The 16,192-nt window shown below is 45.7% G+C and overlaps 1 long non-coding RNA gene across 1 annotated transcript in view; it reads left to right on the forward strand.

The window, feature by feature from the left end:
* The first annotated feature begins 6,224 nt into the window (after nucleotides 1-6,224).
* LOC116991611 overlaps nucleotides 6,225-16,192 on the forward strand; it is an 18,729-nt gene continuing 8,761 nt past the window's right edge. Inside the window, exon 1 of the long non-coding RNA XR_004416840.1 lies at nucleotides 6,225-6,238. This is a non-coding gene — a long non-coding RNA (uncharacterized LOC116991611). The remainder of the gene's footprint in view (nucleotides 6,239-16,192) is intronic.

Genomic DNA, 16,192 nt, shown 5'->3' on the forward strand with positions numbered 1-16,192 from the left:
TCACATCTTGGTATTGATCTGCAACTTGCCTCAATTGCAGAATCCATTTTGGTTCTTAAACGATCCTTCGTAATCCTGAATGTGGAAACAAAGAATTGCAGATGTCGGTTTATATCAGAGATAGGCACAAAGAGCTGGAGTAACTCAGTGGGTCAGGCAGCATCTGCGGAGAAAATGATGGGTGACCATCCATCTGAAGAAGTGTCCGGACCTGAACCTCGTGGGTTTTCTCCGGGTGCTCCGGTTTCCTCCCACATTCGGACCTTCAACCAGAGATGCTGCCTGACCCGCTGAGTTACTGCAGCTCTTTGAGTCTATCTTCGTGTAATCCTGTCCCTCATGAAACTTTCCCAGTGAGGGCATATTAGTCCAGAAGTTGCCTTTGGACAGCATGAACTCCATAGCATGCATCTTTTTCTCGAGAAAGTACGCTTATTATATTTCAAATAATGAGGAGAAAGCTTTCTTTATAATATTACTATCCGCACCCTGTGAGACACATGGAGGTACGATTCAATAACTATATTAATGTCAATAGTGCCAATTAACTTCAATTTGGCTCCTGACCTACCAACTTTGCCTCCCTTTTATTCCTACTGGTCTTCTGAGGATTTTGCTCCGAGCAATATCAACGTACAACATGGTAACTTAACCCAGCTGTGTCTTTGCTAATATATATTTCTTCTTTCGCTGGAATTTATTTCCTCCTTTGCTAATTCTCCATCTCTTGTGAGTTGTGCCTCCAGGCTGGATATTTGCTCAGTCGGAGAGAAGCGGTGGGGAGGCTACTACTGATTCTGGGGAGCCCACTGGATGAAGGATTTCGCAATAGCCTGCAGTTTGTATCTTCAGGAGGTTATTTTTGTTTGCCTTCCTGTGTCGGCCGTTTTAAAGACCGCAAGCCTCGCATACAGCACTTGGCAGTGGCTATGTTGGCCTGTGGACACAAGCTGAGTGTGCTGTAAACATTCAGTAGGTCAGGCAGCATCTGTGGTGGGAGACACTTTGCAGACACTTTGGATGTAGTTGGAAGGGAGAGTGTAGAGTGTGATGGGGGAGTTTAGAGATTGCAGCGTTGAAATGGTCCCTTCAGCACACCTGACCATCAAGCACCCATACGCTAGTTCTATGCCTACTCATCCTATGCTCAGGGGCAATTTACAGAAGCCTATTAACCTCCAAACCTGCTCATCTTTGGAATGTGGGAGGAAACCAGAGCACCTGGAGAAAACCCACGTTGTCACAGGGAGAACGTGCAAACTGACTACAGACAGGACCCACAGTCAGGACCAAACCTGGGTCTCTGGCGCTGTGAGGCAGCAACTCTACCGCTGCACCACTGTGCCACCCCTTTTACGTAGAGGAGTGGCAGCTAATATTGTTTTGTTGGTCATTTGATTTTCAAAGGTTTCAAAGGTCTTTTATTGTCATGTGTACCGATTAAGGTACAGGGACATGCAAATGACCATGCCGCCATACTAAAGAAAAAGCAACAAGACACACAACTACAAACAAGTTAACAAAAACATCCACCACAGCAGATTCCCCACATTCCTCACTGTGATGGAAGGCATAAAACTCCAATCTTTGCTAAAATCAACCCCATTAAGACCTCTTTAGGATCATTTGTTTCACTTTCAGTCCATAGCAGACTATCAAATGATGCTGCCTGTCCCGCTGAGTTACTCTAGCATTTTATGCCTATCTTCGGTATAAACCAGCATCTGCAGTTCCTTCCTACACATCCCGAATGCTCCACTGTGCAATCTCCTCAAGGTGTGCCTACTTCGAAGAAGTTCTCCTTTCTCCGAAGGGAATTCACACATAGCCCTTCCATATCTGTCTCCCTCTCTCGACTCTCAGTCTGAAGAAGGGTCTTGACCCAAAACGTCACCCATTCCTTCTACCCAGAGATGCTGCCTGTCCTGCTGAGTTTCCCCAGCATTTTGTCTATCAAATCGGTGATTTGGAACCGTTCTAAATTTGAACAGGAAGCTCCAATAGTAAGTTGAGACAATGTTACAAGAGGAAGAGGAGTTTTCTTTTGGCACTTATACTTTATCTCTCAGCAATCACTAGTAAGTTACATCGCTCAATGGCATGACACATGCTGACTGTGCCAGCACTTAGGATCTTTCAAACAAGCCTGCCCCCTCCTGATGAACAAGGGGACAACAGTTACAACAGAAGATAGACACAAAATGCTGGAGTAACTCAGCGGGACAGGCAGCATCTCTGGTGAGAAGGAATGGGTGACATTTCAGGTCGACCCTTCTTCAGACTGATGTCAGTGGAGAGGGAGATACATAGATAAGGAAGTGTAAGGTGTGAAAAAAGGACAAAGTGAATGTAGATCAAGGAAAATGTAAAATAGATCATTGTTAGTTGGGAGAAGGTTACAACAAAGCGAACAGAGATAAAATGTAGCCGGAGGCAATAAGACAGGTGGGAGAACTGGGAAGGGGGGAGGGATGGAGAGAGAGGGAAAGCAAGGTTTACTTGAAGTTAGAGAAGTCAATGTTCATACCGCTGGGGTGTAAGCTGCCCAAGTGAAATATAAGGTGCAGTTCCTACAATTTGCGCTGGACCTCACTGACAATGGAGGAGGCCCAGGACAGAAAGGTTACAACTGGTTGCTTCACTACACGCATCATTAAATCCTGACACATTAGTGTCACTTGAACTTGACCTAGAAATATGTAATAAATTCTCTAATAAATGATCTAGTAAATTCTCACCTCATCAAAACTTAACATTAAAACAGGCAAGCTTGTAGCACATAACAAAAAATTTTAAACCCTCAGTGATAGCTTTACATGAAATGATCATTAAGGAATGTCATAGCTGTAGAGAACTTGGTGGCCAAACTACAGGTCATCTACTTAAAGAATTTATTACATTGCAGGATGAATTGTACTATTACTGACTCGTTGGAACGGCAGTTAAACAGTCAAAGTGGATTGATATTACAATGTGATATCACAGCTCTGTGACTTGCTTAGAATCAATTGTTGGGCCATTCCCAGCCAGAGTCGGGATAATCTCATGTTATGTCAGAGTACATCCTTCGTGTTTGTGAGAGAGCTTCTCACAACTGCAGCATTGGGTTTCCAAGTCTCCGATAAAAGTCTGCATGAATCTATACCATCGTATCATCAATCTGTCCTCTGGTTCCAAGTACCAGCCCTGCAGGCATTCCTTCCTCTAAGTCAATGAGCTGGATATCCACCCCCCATCCTTGCCGTTCAAGTGTACTTGCCTCAACTACCTGCTCCATATACCCACCACCCTCCAAGTGGAAATATCTGTTCCTCAGGTTCCTATTAAATCTTTCCCCACTCACTTTAAATCTATGTTCTCTGGTTCTTGACTCCCCTACCCTGGGTAAAAGGACACTGTACATTGACCCTATCAATTCCCCTCGCGATTTTAAATGCCTCTAAGATCACCCCTTGTTCACCTCCTGTGCTCCAAGGAATATAGTCGTAGCCTGCCTGATCTCTCGCCAAAGCTCAGGCCCCTGTGTCCTGGCAGCATCCTCGTAAATCTATTATTCACTGTGAAGGTCTCGCCTTGTTTGGACTTCCCAAAATGCAACCCCTCTTGCTCCTCTGCATTGAACTCCCTGTCCGAATGTCTTGAGGTTGTTAATGTTCCTTTGGAGGTTTAACAATGGCAAACCTGTACACTTGCAGTTCAACACAATTACCAAAGCTGCAGTTTGTAATACCCTAATTAACCACAGGAAATCAATTACATTTCCATTTTTATAGACTATTCTTGATGGGAAAAGACTCTTTAAAAAAATTAACCTCTTTGAATAAAAGGTAACTGAGTTTTAAGTACCATATTGTAAGTGGAGTAGACACAAAATGCTGGAGTAACTCAGCGGGACAGGCTGAGTCCTCGTGGAGAGAAGGAATGGGTGACGCTTCGGGTCGAGACCCTTCTTCAGACTGTGATGTAGCACCATGTCTTGGTAATACTACAAAATGGAATCGTACAGTAAGGAAACAGACCCTTCGGCCCAATTCATCCATGCTGACCAAGGTTCCCTATCAAAGCTAATCCCACTTGCCTGAGTTTGGTTCATATCCATCTAAACTTTTCCTATCCTTGTACCTGAACAATGTATTTTAGTGGGACAGATTTAGAGGGATGTTGAACCAGTGTAGATTGGACATGTTGGCCTGTGTGGGCAAGTTGGGCCAAAGGGCCTGTTTCCACGTTGTAAGACTCTATGACTCTAATGTTATCGTTGTATCTTTTTCAACTACTTCCTCTGGCAGCTCTGACATTTAATAAAAACATTAGAGATTTTCCATCTCAGATGTTGTTGCCAGGCTTGTGAGGAGCTCAGATATAATCTTTCAACTATTACAAATATGATTCCAGGGATGACTGGTTTGTATGAAGAGCATTCGAAGGCTCTGGGCCTGTATCCACTGGAGTTTAGAAGGAAATCTACCAGACAATGAAAGGCCTAGATAGAGTGGATGTGGAGAGGATGTTTCCAGTAGTGGGAGAGTCTAAGACCAGAGGGCACAGCATCAGAATTAAAGGACGTACCTTTTAGAATGGAGCTGAGGAGGAATTTTCTTTAGCCAGAGGGTGGTGAATCTGTGGAATTCATCGCCATAGAGGGCTGTGGAGGCCTAGTCATTCAGTACTTTTAAAGTACAGGTTGCTAGGTTCTTGATTAGAAAGGACATCAAAGGTTACAGGGAGAAGGCAGGAGAATGGGATTGAGAGGGAAAAATAGATCAGCCATGATTGAATGTTGGAGCAGACTTTTTGGGCCTAATGGCCTAATTCTCCTCCTATGCCTTGTGGTCTTATGATAAGTGACCAAGCCCCAACTAAATGTGCCCACAAGTGCAGTACTTAACAAAGGATTGACTAATGAGTGTAGAATGACGCAGCATTGGAGCCACAGTCATTGCTGGATATCCTCCCTGATTCTAGAACCATATTGTCTGATTATTGCAGAATGATCTTTTTATAATTTCATTTTTAACTCATTGAAATAATTTCAGTTTTTCCCATAAACCAAGTGCTGGAGTAACTCCAGCAGGTCAGGCTGCATCTCTGGAGAACACCGATAGGCCATGTTTCCTGAAAAGGATTCTCCTTCAGTCTATGTTAATTGCCGTGTATACCACCAACTTGCTGCAGCTTTAGAGGCCCCATTAAGGCAATCACACACAAATATCCAGCGATCAGCAATACAATGATAAATAATCAATATTTGGTAACCTGACAATGAGTGTAGAATCAAAGAACGTAGAGCAATCAATTTAACATCGATAGTGGGTCTTTGCTGAGGTTAGTGTTGAGCAGTATGGTTGCTGAGAAGAAACTGTTCTTGGTCTCCTGTACCAGCTCCCTGATGGTAGTGGTGAGCTGAGTGCGTGGCCATCCTGGTGTGGGTTTTTGATAGGGGGCTGTCTTTTTGAGGCAGCGCCCCCTGTAGATATCTTCGACTGGTGGGGAGGTCAGTACCCACGATGGGTCTGGCGGTGTCTACCGCTCTCTGCAGCCACATTTATTCCCAGGCGCCTCGGTTGCCGAACCAGGCCGTGATGCAACCAGTCAGCGGGCTCGCTACAGCGCGCCTGCAGAAGTCGAGATCTAAGAAAGGGCGATTTCAAATCACCAGCCGTTCAAAGTCATTTGTAACCACCGTCCATCAGTTACCGCCAGTACAACCTGGGCTTTGTTCATGTGGTGGTGACCGTGATAGAATGGAATAATGTTCCCCTGAGTGCAGTGTCAGGGGAGAGGACTCTTGGGTCAGTTTATCTGCCAGTTCCTCATGCAGACTACCATTTAGTTTAGTTTATTGTCGCATGTACCGAAGTGCAGTGAAACGCTTTTGCATGCTAACCAGTCAGCGTAAAGACAGTACATGATTACAATCGAGCCACTTACAGTGTATAGAAACGTGATACATGTTCTTCTACTGCGGCAGTGAAGTACCTTCAACTCCTCCTGCAAGAACAATTTTTCCACTGCTTTTGGTAACCTCTGAGTCTGTGCTATTTAATTTATTGCCAATTAATTCCCTGTAGATGCTGCTAATTATCATTGTACGGTGCTCTTTACAGTGAGAGGTTCTTCATCCAGTCAATTTGATACTTTGGTGACAAGGTGGTGAGATAATGTGCTGAACTAATACCTGTAGAAGTCTAGATTGTAAAAGGCCATACAGTGACACAGGGGTAGAGTTGCTGCCTTAGTGCTACAGACCCACGTACAATCCCGATTACGGGTGCAGTTTGTACCTTCTCCATGCGACCGCGTGGGTTTTCTCCGGGTGCTCCAGTTTCCTCCCACACTCCAAAGACCTAGCTTCTTATAGAAACTTACAAAATTCTTAAGGGGTTGGACAGGCTAGATGCAGGAAGATTGTTCCTGATGTTGGGGAAGACCAGAACAAGGGGTCACAGTTTAAGGATAAAGGGGAAATCTTTTAGGACCGAGATGAGGAAAACATTTTTCACACAGAGAGTGGTGAATCTCTGGAATTCTCTGCCACAGAAGGTAGTTGAGGCCAGTTCATTGGCTATATTTAAGAGGGAGTTGGATGTGGCCCTTGTGGCTAAAGGGATCAGGGGGTATGGAGAGAAGGCAGGTACGGGATACTAAGTTGGATGATCAGCCATGATCATATCGAGTGGCGGTGCAGGCTCGAAGGGCCGAATGGCCTACTACTGCACCTATTTTCTATGTTTCTATAGGTTTGTAGGTTACCAAAGAGACAAAAAGTGCTGGAGTAACTCAGCGGGTCAGGCAGCATCTCTGGAGGAAAAGGATGGGTGGTGTTTTGGGTCCGAATACTTCTTCAGACCCGAAACATCACCTATACTTTTCCTCCAGAGATGCTGTCTGACCCACTGAGTTACTCCAGCACTTTGTGTCTATCTTCGATATATACCAGCATCTATAGTTCCTTTCTACACAGGTTTGGAGGTTAATTGGCTTCTGGAATTTGTAAATTATCCCTGGTGAGTAGGATATTGCTAGTATATGGGGTGATCGCTGGTCAGCATGGATTCGCTGGACCGAAGGGCCTGATTCCACACTGCATCTCTAAAGTAAAGTCTAATACAGGCCTCCGCTACTACTGCAGTTTATTTTCCTAACCTTTCCGGAATTTGATGCTGGAGAACGGGTTGGATTAAATTGACTCCAGCTGACACTTGGGACAAATCAAAGCAGCTGGAATTCCAGAATAAACAGAAGTGTAGATTGGGAGTTGATTATGGAGACAGGGGGAAGTACTTTGCAATCAATGTCAGATGCCAATGAAAGCCCATCAGTCGTGTGTGTGTGTGTCAGCAGTAAAGTGACATCTCTGCAGTAAAGTTGTAGCATTTATCCTGGTGCGAACTAATTGAACAAACTTCTGCCGTACTTAGCACTTGCTGCCAAATTAATCAGAACAGCAAAGTCACAACACTGGCAAATCCTACTCCATTTCCCCTTCTCTGAATTATTAAAGTGGGCAGCAACAAACCGGCATCATTGATTTTGTTCACTCCCTACATGGTGCCACTATCAGCACTCAGGTAGAAGGTACAGGAGCCTGAAACCTGCAACGTCCAGGTACAGGAATAGCTACTTCCCCTCTGCCATCAGGCCATTAAACTCCTCAAACAAAACTTTGAACGTTAATAGCTCATTGCACTTTATCTGATTATTTACTATTATTATTATTATTATTATTGCTTTATTTATATAGCACATTTTAAGTCAACTTGCATTGACACCAAAGTGCTTTACATAAATTAAATAATAAATTTACATACAAACCATAGAAAAAGGTTAAAAATAAAGAAAGAAAGAAAATGGACACAACACATTATAGAGTTCAACACAAACATCCCCCCACAACAGAATCAAAAATGTCCACTGTGGGGAAAGGCAACAGAAAGTTAAGTCCTCTTCCTCTGAAACACCCGAGGTCGGGGCCCATTTGTGGCCTTGCAGCCAGTCCGATGATTTTCAGGGCCCTCTTGCCGTGAAGATGGAACACTGGCGTCGGGTGAAACAATTCCTCAAGCGGCTTGTGTGTGTATATATATATTCAATGGTATATGGACACACTGATCTGTTCTATATTTGTTTATGCCAACTATATTCTGTTGTGCTGAAGCAAAGCAAGAATTTCATTGTCCTATCAGGGACACATGACAATAAACTCTCTTGAATCTTGAATCTTGAATCTTGATTCCCCTACTCTGAGCAAGAGACTGTGCGTTTACCCAATCTATTCCTCATGATTTTGTACACCTCTATAAGATCACCCCTCACCTTCCTGCGCTCCATGGAATAAAGTCCTAGCCTGCTCAACCTCCCCCTATAGCTGAGGCCCTCGAGTCCTGGCAACATCCTCGTAAATCTTCTCTGCTCGACAACATCTTTCCCAGATGCGGATGAAAGCTGAACACAATACTCTAAATGTCTTATGGTTTGATCTAAAGCACATACAACTCAATAGAATGCTGATGTTAAAAGCACCAAACCGCCTGCCAACACTCCAAAAATAAAATTAACTCAGAATGTTTGCATTAAGATATCATAAGAGAACATATACAGAAGTCAAAGGGGTTGTGTTGCTCTGTAGCTCATCCATTCATCTCTGGACCGGGCTCCCAATGCAGGTATTAATTATTTCTCAACTTATTTCAAAGTTTTTGCCTCCATGATCTTATCAGGAATGTCATCCCACACGTTGATCAAGGTTTATGTTCATTATTGTCATATGTCCAGAGGACATAGGTTTAAGGTGAAGGGGAAAAGACTTAATAGGAATCTGAGGGGTAACCTTTTCACACAAAGGGTGGTGGGTGTATGGAACAAGCTGCCAGATGAGGTAGTTGAGGCTGGGACTATCCCAACGTTTAAGAAACAGTTAGACAGGTACATGGATAGGACAGGTTTGGAGAGATATGGACCAAGCACAGGCAGGTGGGACTAGTGTAGCTGGGACATGTTGGCCGGTGTGTTGGCAAGTTCGGCCGAAGGGCCTGTTTCCACGCTGTATCACTCTATGACTATGTAGCTACCAACAGCAAAGCTTTGTTTTGCATGCTATCCAAACTAAACAGATCAGATATACCATATATACAGTAGATAGAAACATAGAAAATAGGTGCAGGAGTAGGCCTTTTGGCCCTTCGAGCCTGCACCACCATTCCAATGTGATCACGGCTGATCATCCAACTCAGTATCCTGTACCTGCCTTCTCTCCATACCCCCTGATCCCTTTAGCCACAAGGGCCACATCTAACTCCCTCTTAAATATAGCCAATGAACTGGCCTCAGGCCAAGAATTCCAGAGATTCATCATTCTCTGTGTTAAAAATGTTTTCCTTATCTCAGTCCTAAAAGATTTCCCCTTTATCCTTAAACTGTGACCCCTTGTTCTGGACTTCCCCAACATCGGGAACAATCTTCCTGCATCTAGCCTGTCCAACCCCTTAAGAATTTTGTAAGTTTCTATAAGATCCCCCCTCAATCTTCTAAATCCTAGCGAGTCAAATTCAAATACATTAGAGAAAGCAATGGGGAAGATACAGGAGTGAGAATATAGTCCTTGGCATTGTAGTGCATCAGTTCCGGAGACAGTTCAATGTCGTAGAGGTGAATTGGACGGTACTCTAGCTCAAAGATCGTGATAACAGCAGCTGCTTCTGGTCAATCTGCAAACTGCTAAACTTCTGACAACTGGTCAGAATTTACCCTTTTTATTAGTTGGACCTGTCTGGTCGTCCTGCTTTCAAGTTGGGCCAAAGGGAGTGGTTTCATGCTGTCTGACTCTATAACACAGGGTCAAGTTTGAATGTCTCTCCCTCAATGCCCTGGAGAAAGCGGTGGTGAGCTTCCCTCAATCGCTGCAGTCTGCGTGATGTGGTTTATTGCAGGAGCTTCAAACAATTGACTGGTTTGCTGAGGTACCTCAGGAGAGAGGCTATTAGTCAGTCACTGCGAGTCTGGCTAGTGTGGAAACAGAGTGGGGAAATGTAACTGATATTCTTCACTGCAGTGTGGGAACGGCTTCTATGGCAATCCAATAGTTTCATGGTCAACCCTATTTATTTCACTGAATTTAAATTTCCCTGCAGGGCGGCGCAGCGGTAGAGTTACTGCCTTACAGCCAAAGATACTAGACCTTTGTTTACAGCGCCAGACACCCAGGTTCGATCCTGACTACGGGCGCTGTCTGTGCGGAGTTTGTACGTTCTCCCCGCGACCTGCGTGGGTTTTCTCCGAGAACTTTGGTTTCCTCCCACACTGCAAAGACGTGCAGGTTTGTAGGTTAAATGGCTTGGTATAATTGTAGAAAATTGTCCCTAGTGCAGGATGGTCTGTTAAAGTGCGGGGATCGCTGGTCGGCGCAAACTCGGTGGGCTGAAGGGCCTGTTTCCACGCTGTATCTCTAAACTAAACAAAAGCACCTGTAGTCAGAATCGAACCGGGGTCACGAGACTGGGACTAACTGGGCTGGGGCTAACATTCTGGTGTCGGGTGCGTGGCTGTTTTTTTGTTCAAGGCCCTCGGGTTGTTGTGGGAGGGTTGTGCTGAGAACAATAACAAGGCTTTTTTTTTTCATACAAAATGCTTTTATTCAGAACAAACAAAAATACAAAGTAGTAACACGACCTATATTGGCATTTTACAAAGAAAGTTACCAAATTAAAATGCTAACATTTTTATCAATAATACATTTGACCTCCTGCGGTGACCAGCGATCACGGAAGTCGGGACACACCAGGGACACGCGGGCACGGACGTAACCCCGGAAAAGGGGAAGGCAGCCGACTGCTGTGTGGCCGTCTACTGCCCGCTGCCTGGACCCGCGACTGGCCATCTTGACCAGGCCCAGGAGCAGACCGACGGGGAGAATAACGAGGCCTTGGGAGCAGCACTGGGCCAAACGTGGAGGTGGCCGAAGATGAGCAGCACGAGGTGGGAACTCAGCCGGTCCCTTATTTAAGAATAAAGTTTCAGAAACATTTTGCTTCCAAAGGATGGTAAATGGTTCAATGTGACTCACTACAGGATTAGCCCATTAGTCAGAACATACAGTAATGAAGCCGGGAAAACTGCTTCTGGGCACGGCTCATTAGTTCCCTCCAGTCAGCAAAGCTGTCTGTTTTTACAGCATCGAATGCATCACTTGTTCCCCTCTACTAACCCTCTCCTCTGCCTGACACAACCTGTCCCCGCCCTCAACGACTTCTCCTTTGACTCCTCTCACTTTCTTCAGGTTTAGTCTAGACATGTCTGACCCTACCTCACTTCTCTTGTCCTGTTTGCTCCCCCCTATACCAACAGTCTGTCTGAAGAAAGGTCCCAAGCTAAACCCTGTCTGTCCATTCCCTCCACGGTTGCAGCCTGACCTGCTGAGTTCTTCCAGTGTTTTGCCTGTCATCGCACCTCAAACAACAAGGAACAGTCACAGCAGGAATGGTGCAGGGAAAGGCGGGAACATACAACATATGACAACATACAACTGTATGACAACGTACAACATCTGATCATTTCGCTTGTGATTAAAAGCTTGTGTTCATGAGGAATCAACATATATTTAAATCGGTTCTCCCAACACCTCCGCTCAGTTCGCATTAATCAACCTGATCTCCTGGTGGCTCAGCACTTCAACTCCCCCTCCCTTTCCGAATCCGACCTCTCTGTCCTGGGCCTCCTCCATGGCCAGAGTGAGTCCCACCGTAAATTGGAGGAGCAGCACCTCATATTTCGCTTGGGTAGTTTGCACCCCAGCGGTATGAACGTTGACTTCTCCAATTTCAGGTAGTCCTTGCTTTCTCCCTCCTTCCCCTCCCTTTCCCATATCTCCCACAGCCTACTGTCTCCGCCTTTTCCTTGCCTCTTCCCACCCCCCCACCCCCATCCCCACATCAGTCTGAAGAAGGGTCTCGACACAAAGCCTCACCCATTCCTTCGCTCCATAGATGTTGCCTCATTCAAATTGAGTCTCTCCAGCTTTTTGTCTACCTTCGATTTTTCTAGCGTCCGCAGTTCTTTCTTAAACAAATATTTAAATCGTGGCACATGGAATTAGAATGGTACAACTAATGTGAAAACTTGTACATGGTTTCCACCATATTTTGATGACCTCAAGATTTAGTTTTAGTTGTCATACATACTGCCAATGGGACAATGAAAAGCTTTCTTGATGCAGCTTAATAGGGCCCATGAACACAAAATGTATCGTAGTATTGATTATATATTGATAACACTAATACTGAGGGTCTGTAGTGCAACTAGGGGGGTGCAGCCCATGGAAGTTGACATTGCCGTGTGTCTATTTTTGGTTTAAACCAGCATCTGCAGTTCCTTGTGTCGCAAGGAAGATAGACACAAAAAAGCTGGAGTAAACTCAGCGGCACGGGCAACATCTCTGGAGAGAAGGAATGGGTGACGAAGGGTCTTGACCTGGAACGTCACCCACTCCTTCTCTCCAGAGATGCTGCCTGTCCCGCTGAGTTACTCCAGTTGTACTTCCAGTGGCGCTGGTGCCAGCAGCCTCCACCTTCAGCCCGGTATCTTTTTGTTTTTTTGTTTTTTTTTTGTTATGTTGAAGTGTGTTTTTTATGTTTTTTTTAATGTTTTAATGTGGAGGAAGAGGGTACGGTGCGGGGGGATACCGTCCTTCAGTCGCTTCCTGGAGAGGACGCGACTATTATTCGAGTCGCGTCCTCGCCCCCCCCCCAGCGGCCTACCTACTGGATTGGCGCGGCCTTTCCTGCCGGGATCGACCAGAGCTCCAGCAGCGGCGGGACAGCGCTGTAACATCGCGGGGCTGGCGATGCCTTACCGGGGATCGCCGTCTGGAGCCCGGAGTGCTGGACCTGCGGCATCGACATCATGGAGCTGTGGTTTGTGGAGCTCCCAACGCGGGCGGAGCTGATCAACAACGCAGGGTCCTGCGACTCCGCCCGGCTCGGCCTGCGGACTCGGGAGCTGCGGACTCCGGCTGCGGGAGGCGGCTGATCAGGAGGTCCGGGCCGCTGAGGAGGAGGATGTTCACCGTCGGGGATCGGCGTCCGCGTTCCACCAGCCCGGCGTGAGGGCCTGAACATCGGGCCGCCCGGGGTGGCGACTGCGGGTGCTCGGAAGGCCCAGACCACGGGTGAACATCTGGGAAGATCGGAGGGGAGGCTGGCTGGACTATTGTGCCTTCCTCACCAACTTTCTGTGTTTGTGCTTTTTTTTTAATTCTATTTTATTTTTAATATGTTTTATTATTTATTATTTATTTATTTTTATGATACTGACTGTAAAGGGAAATTCATTTTGTTGTCTCTAATTGAGACAATGACAATAAATTTGAATACAATACAATACAATATTTTTGTGTCCATCTGCAGTTCCTTCCAACATACACATTTTGCCGAGGTTGGTGTTGTTCAGTGTTCAAGAGCCTGACTTGTTGGGGAAGAGGCTGTTCTTGAACCTGGTGGTCACAGTTTCCAGGTTTCTCTGCAGTCTAGTAGCGTGTGGCCAGGGAGGTGTGTCTTTGATACATCAACGGCTGTGTGTTGTATGATTGGGGTTTGGCTCTGCTTTTTCCAATTGGCCTCAAACATTGTTGATACTGGAAGATGCATCATGACCGTGCACTGCGTTATCTGTTGCAATGCAGTCGTGACGGAAACAATAGTTTCCTTTCAAATTATCTGGCCATTTATCTTGTGGAGGGCAGTTTTGTTAGACTCGGCCTCCCACAGCTGAAGTGCAGCTGAAACAATAAACAGTCAAATGAAGGTGCAGTGTCTCTTTACATTCGTTCCAATGTCTCTTTACGTACGAGGGCAGAAGCTCTTTTGCAACTCACTTTATACCATTGATCAAATGTTGTGTCCTTGGTCCTGCCCTTGAATCACAATCGAGAAAGCTGTACATACACAAGCTGTTGGCAATATTTCACTACTGGGTTACAGAGTCGATGCCATTGCTTCAGGGAATGTGTGCATCAGGCCAGCATCCTCGTGTGGCCAGCATGGTTCGGTCGCTAATGTTGTCTTCATGCCAGTGGGAGGAGGTTGGTGATCGCGCCAACTTGGATTAGGCTGCATCAAGACTTCCATGTCTAGTCCCGAAATATCGTGAGACAGATGGAGATAGGGCAGCCAAGATCCACAAGAAACATTCTCTTTGCTGGTGGATCGGTTCAATAATAAAGTGCAAACAGCCTGCTGAGTTTGGCAGGGGGGGAAAAGATACAAAGATAGCCGAGAGGGAAAGAATGTGCATTTCCGTAGTGCTGTTCCTGATCTTGTATCAATACATTTTGATTTGGCCCCATAACCTAGAATAGTATTAAGGTTGACATAGCGGTAGAGTTGCTGCCTCACATCGCCAGAGACCCATGTTCAATCCTCACTCCGGGTGCTGTCTGTACGGAGTTTGTACGTTCTCCTCGCGCACACGTGGGTTTTCTACGGGTGCTCCAGTTTCCTCCCACACTCCAAAAACATACAGGTTTGTAGGTTAATTGGCTTTGGTAAATTGTCTGATTCACCTCTACCCCCATGTTGGAGGTGATGGAAATATCGGAGGATTCAGGTTTGTTTATTGTCATGTGTACCAAGGTACAGTGAAGAGCTTTTTGTTGGTGGTGCATTGGATGTGGAGGCTGGCGGGATTGAAAGGACCAGGGGAACTCTACCCTTGTGGCCTCTGGGGGCAGAGAGAGGGGGAGTGAGAGCAGAACGATGGGACACAGAGGGGAAGTGGGTGACGGATCCAGCTGTGATAGCCGGGGGGAAAACATCTGGCCCATCCTGCAATGGAAAGCCTCGTGTTAGGAGCCGATGTGGCAGAGGTGGAGGAATTGAGAGTAGGGGGCATGGTGTGGGGAAGTGTAGTTCAGATAACTGTGGGAAAGCTTTGTGAGTTTGTAGTAGACGTCAGTGCTTGGTCTATCTCCTGTGATGGAGACAGAGAGATTAAGAAATGCGGAGTGCTGTCAGAGATAGTCCAGGTGAATTTGAGGGCAATTCTGCCTTCAGTGCTGGGAATCTTAGCCTGAATAACGTTGAGGAACTTGAACACAAAGCCGGCTGATTTGGCATATTGGTGTAAGGGACTGGCATTTGGGGGTGTGTGTGGTTGGGATATTCAGGGGAGAGGGGGTTTGGTGGGAGAGGTCTGTGGATGGGTAAGGTACAGCCCTGACATTTGAAACGCAGACACAATAACATGGCTTCACCCCATGTATTTTATTCTCAATTTGTACCAGAAGATCAAAATAGCAAGAGCTATAAAAGTGTGCTTTTGTGCTGATATTCTACAATTTCCCTTTAGTCAGGCCTGGGGGAGTTTATTACTATAAAGCTTCTGACAATCCACGTGTCACTCAGTCGCTAAGTTTAACAGATAACAGTTTTAATGTGTCATCTACAGCAATGAAATCCAGTGAAGTGTTAGATTAAAGCCACATTGCCCCACAATGGGTTGTTTTTTTTTTCCAATTAAATTCGGATTAAAAAGCATTCACTTCCCAGTTAGAGACTGTGAATAAATCATCACAAAAAACATTTCATTCACTATTTATTTTTGATCATTTGCTCCGTATTAGACCTTTGCCACAGATCATCCCAAACTGCCAATCGGTGGGTAGGAAGGAACTGCCAAGGCTGGGTTAAACCAAAGATAGAGACAAAATGCTGGAGTAACTCAGCGGGTCAGGCAGCATCTCTGGAGAGAAGGAATGGGTGACATTAAGGGTCGAGTCTGAAGAAGGGTCTCGACCCAAAACCTGGATAGAGTGGACGTGGAGCGGATGTTTCCACCAGTGGGAGTGTCCAGAACTAGAGGTCATAGCCTCAAAATTGAAGGACGTTCTTTTAGGAAGGAGATGAGGAGATAAATAAGAAATTTATTTAGTCAGAGGGTGGTGAATCTGTGGAATTCTTGGCTGTGGAGGCCGTCAATGGATATTTTTAAGGCAGAGATAGATTCTTGATTAGTACAGGTGTCAGAGGTTATGGGGAGAAGGCAGGAGAATGGCATTAGGAGGGAGAAATAGATCAGCCATGATTGAATGGCGGAGTAGACTTGATGGGCCAAATGGCCTAATTCTACTCCTATTCCTCATGACCTTATGAAACGTCACCTATTCCTTTTCTCCAGAGAAGCTGCCTGACCCGCTGAGTTA

This window comes from Amblyraja radiata, chromosome 34 (genome assembly GCF_010909765.2).
Source record: "Amblyraja radiata isolate CabotCenter1 chromosome 34, sAmbRad1.1.pri, whole genome shotgun sequence".
Classification (NCBI taxonomy): domain Eukaryota; kingdom Metazoa; phylum Chordata; class Chondrichthyes; order Rajiformes; family Rajidae; genus Amblyraja; species Amblyraja radiata.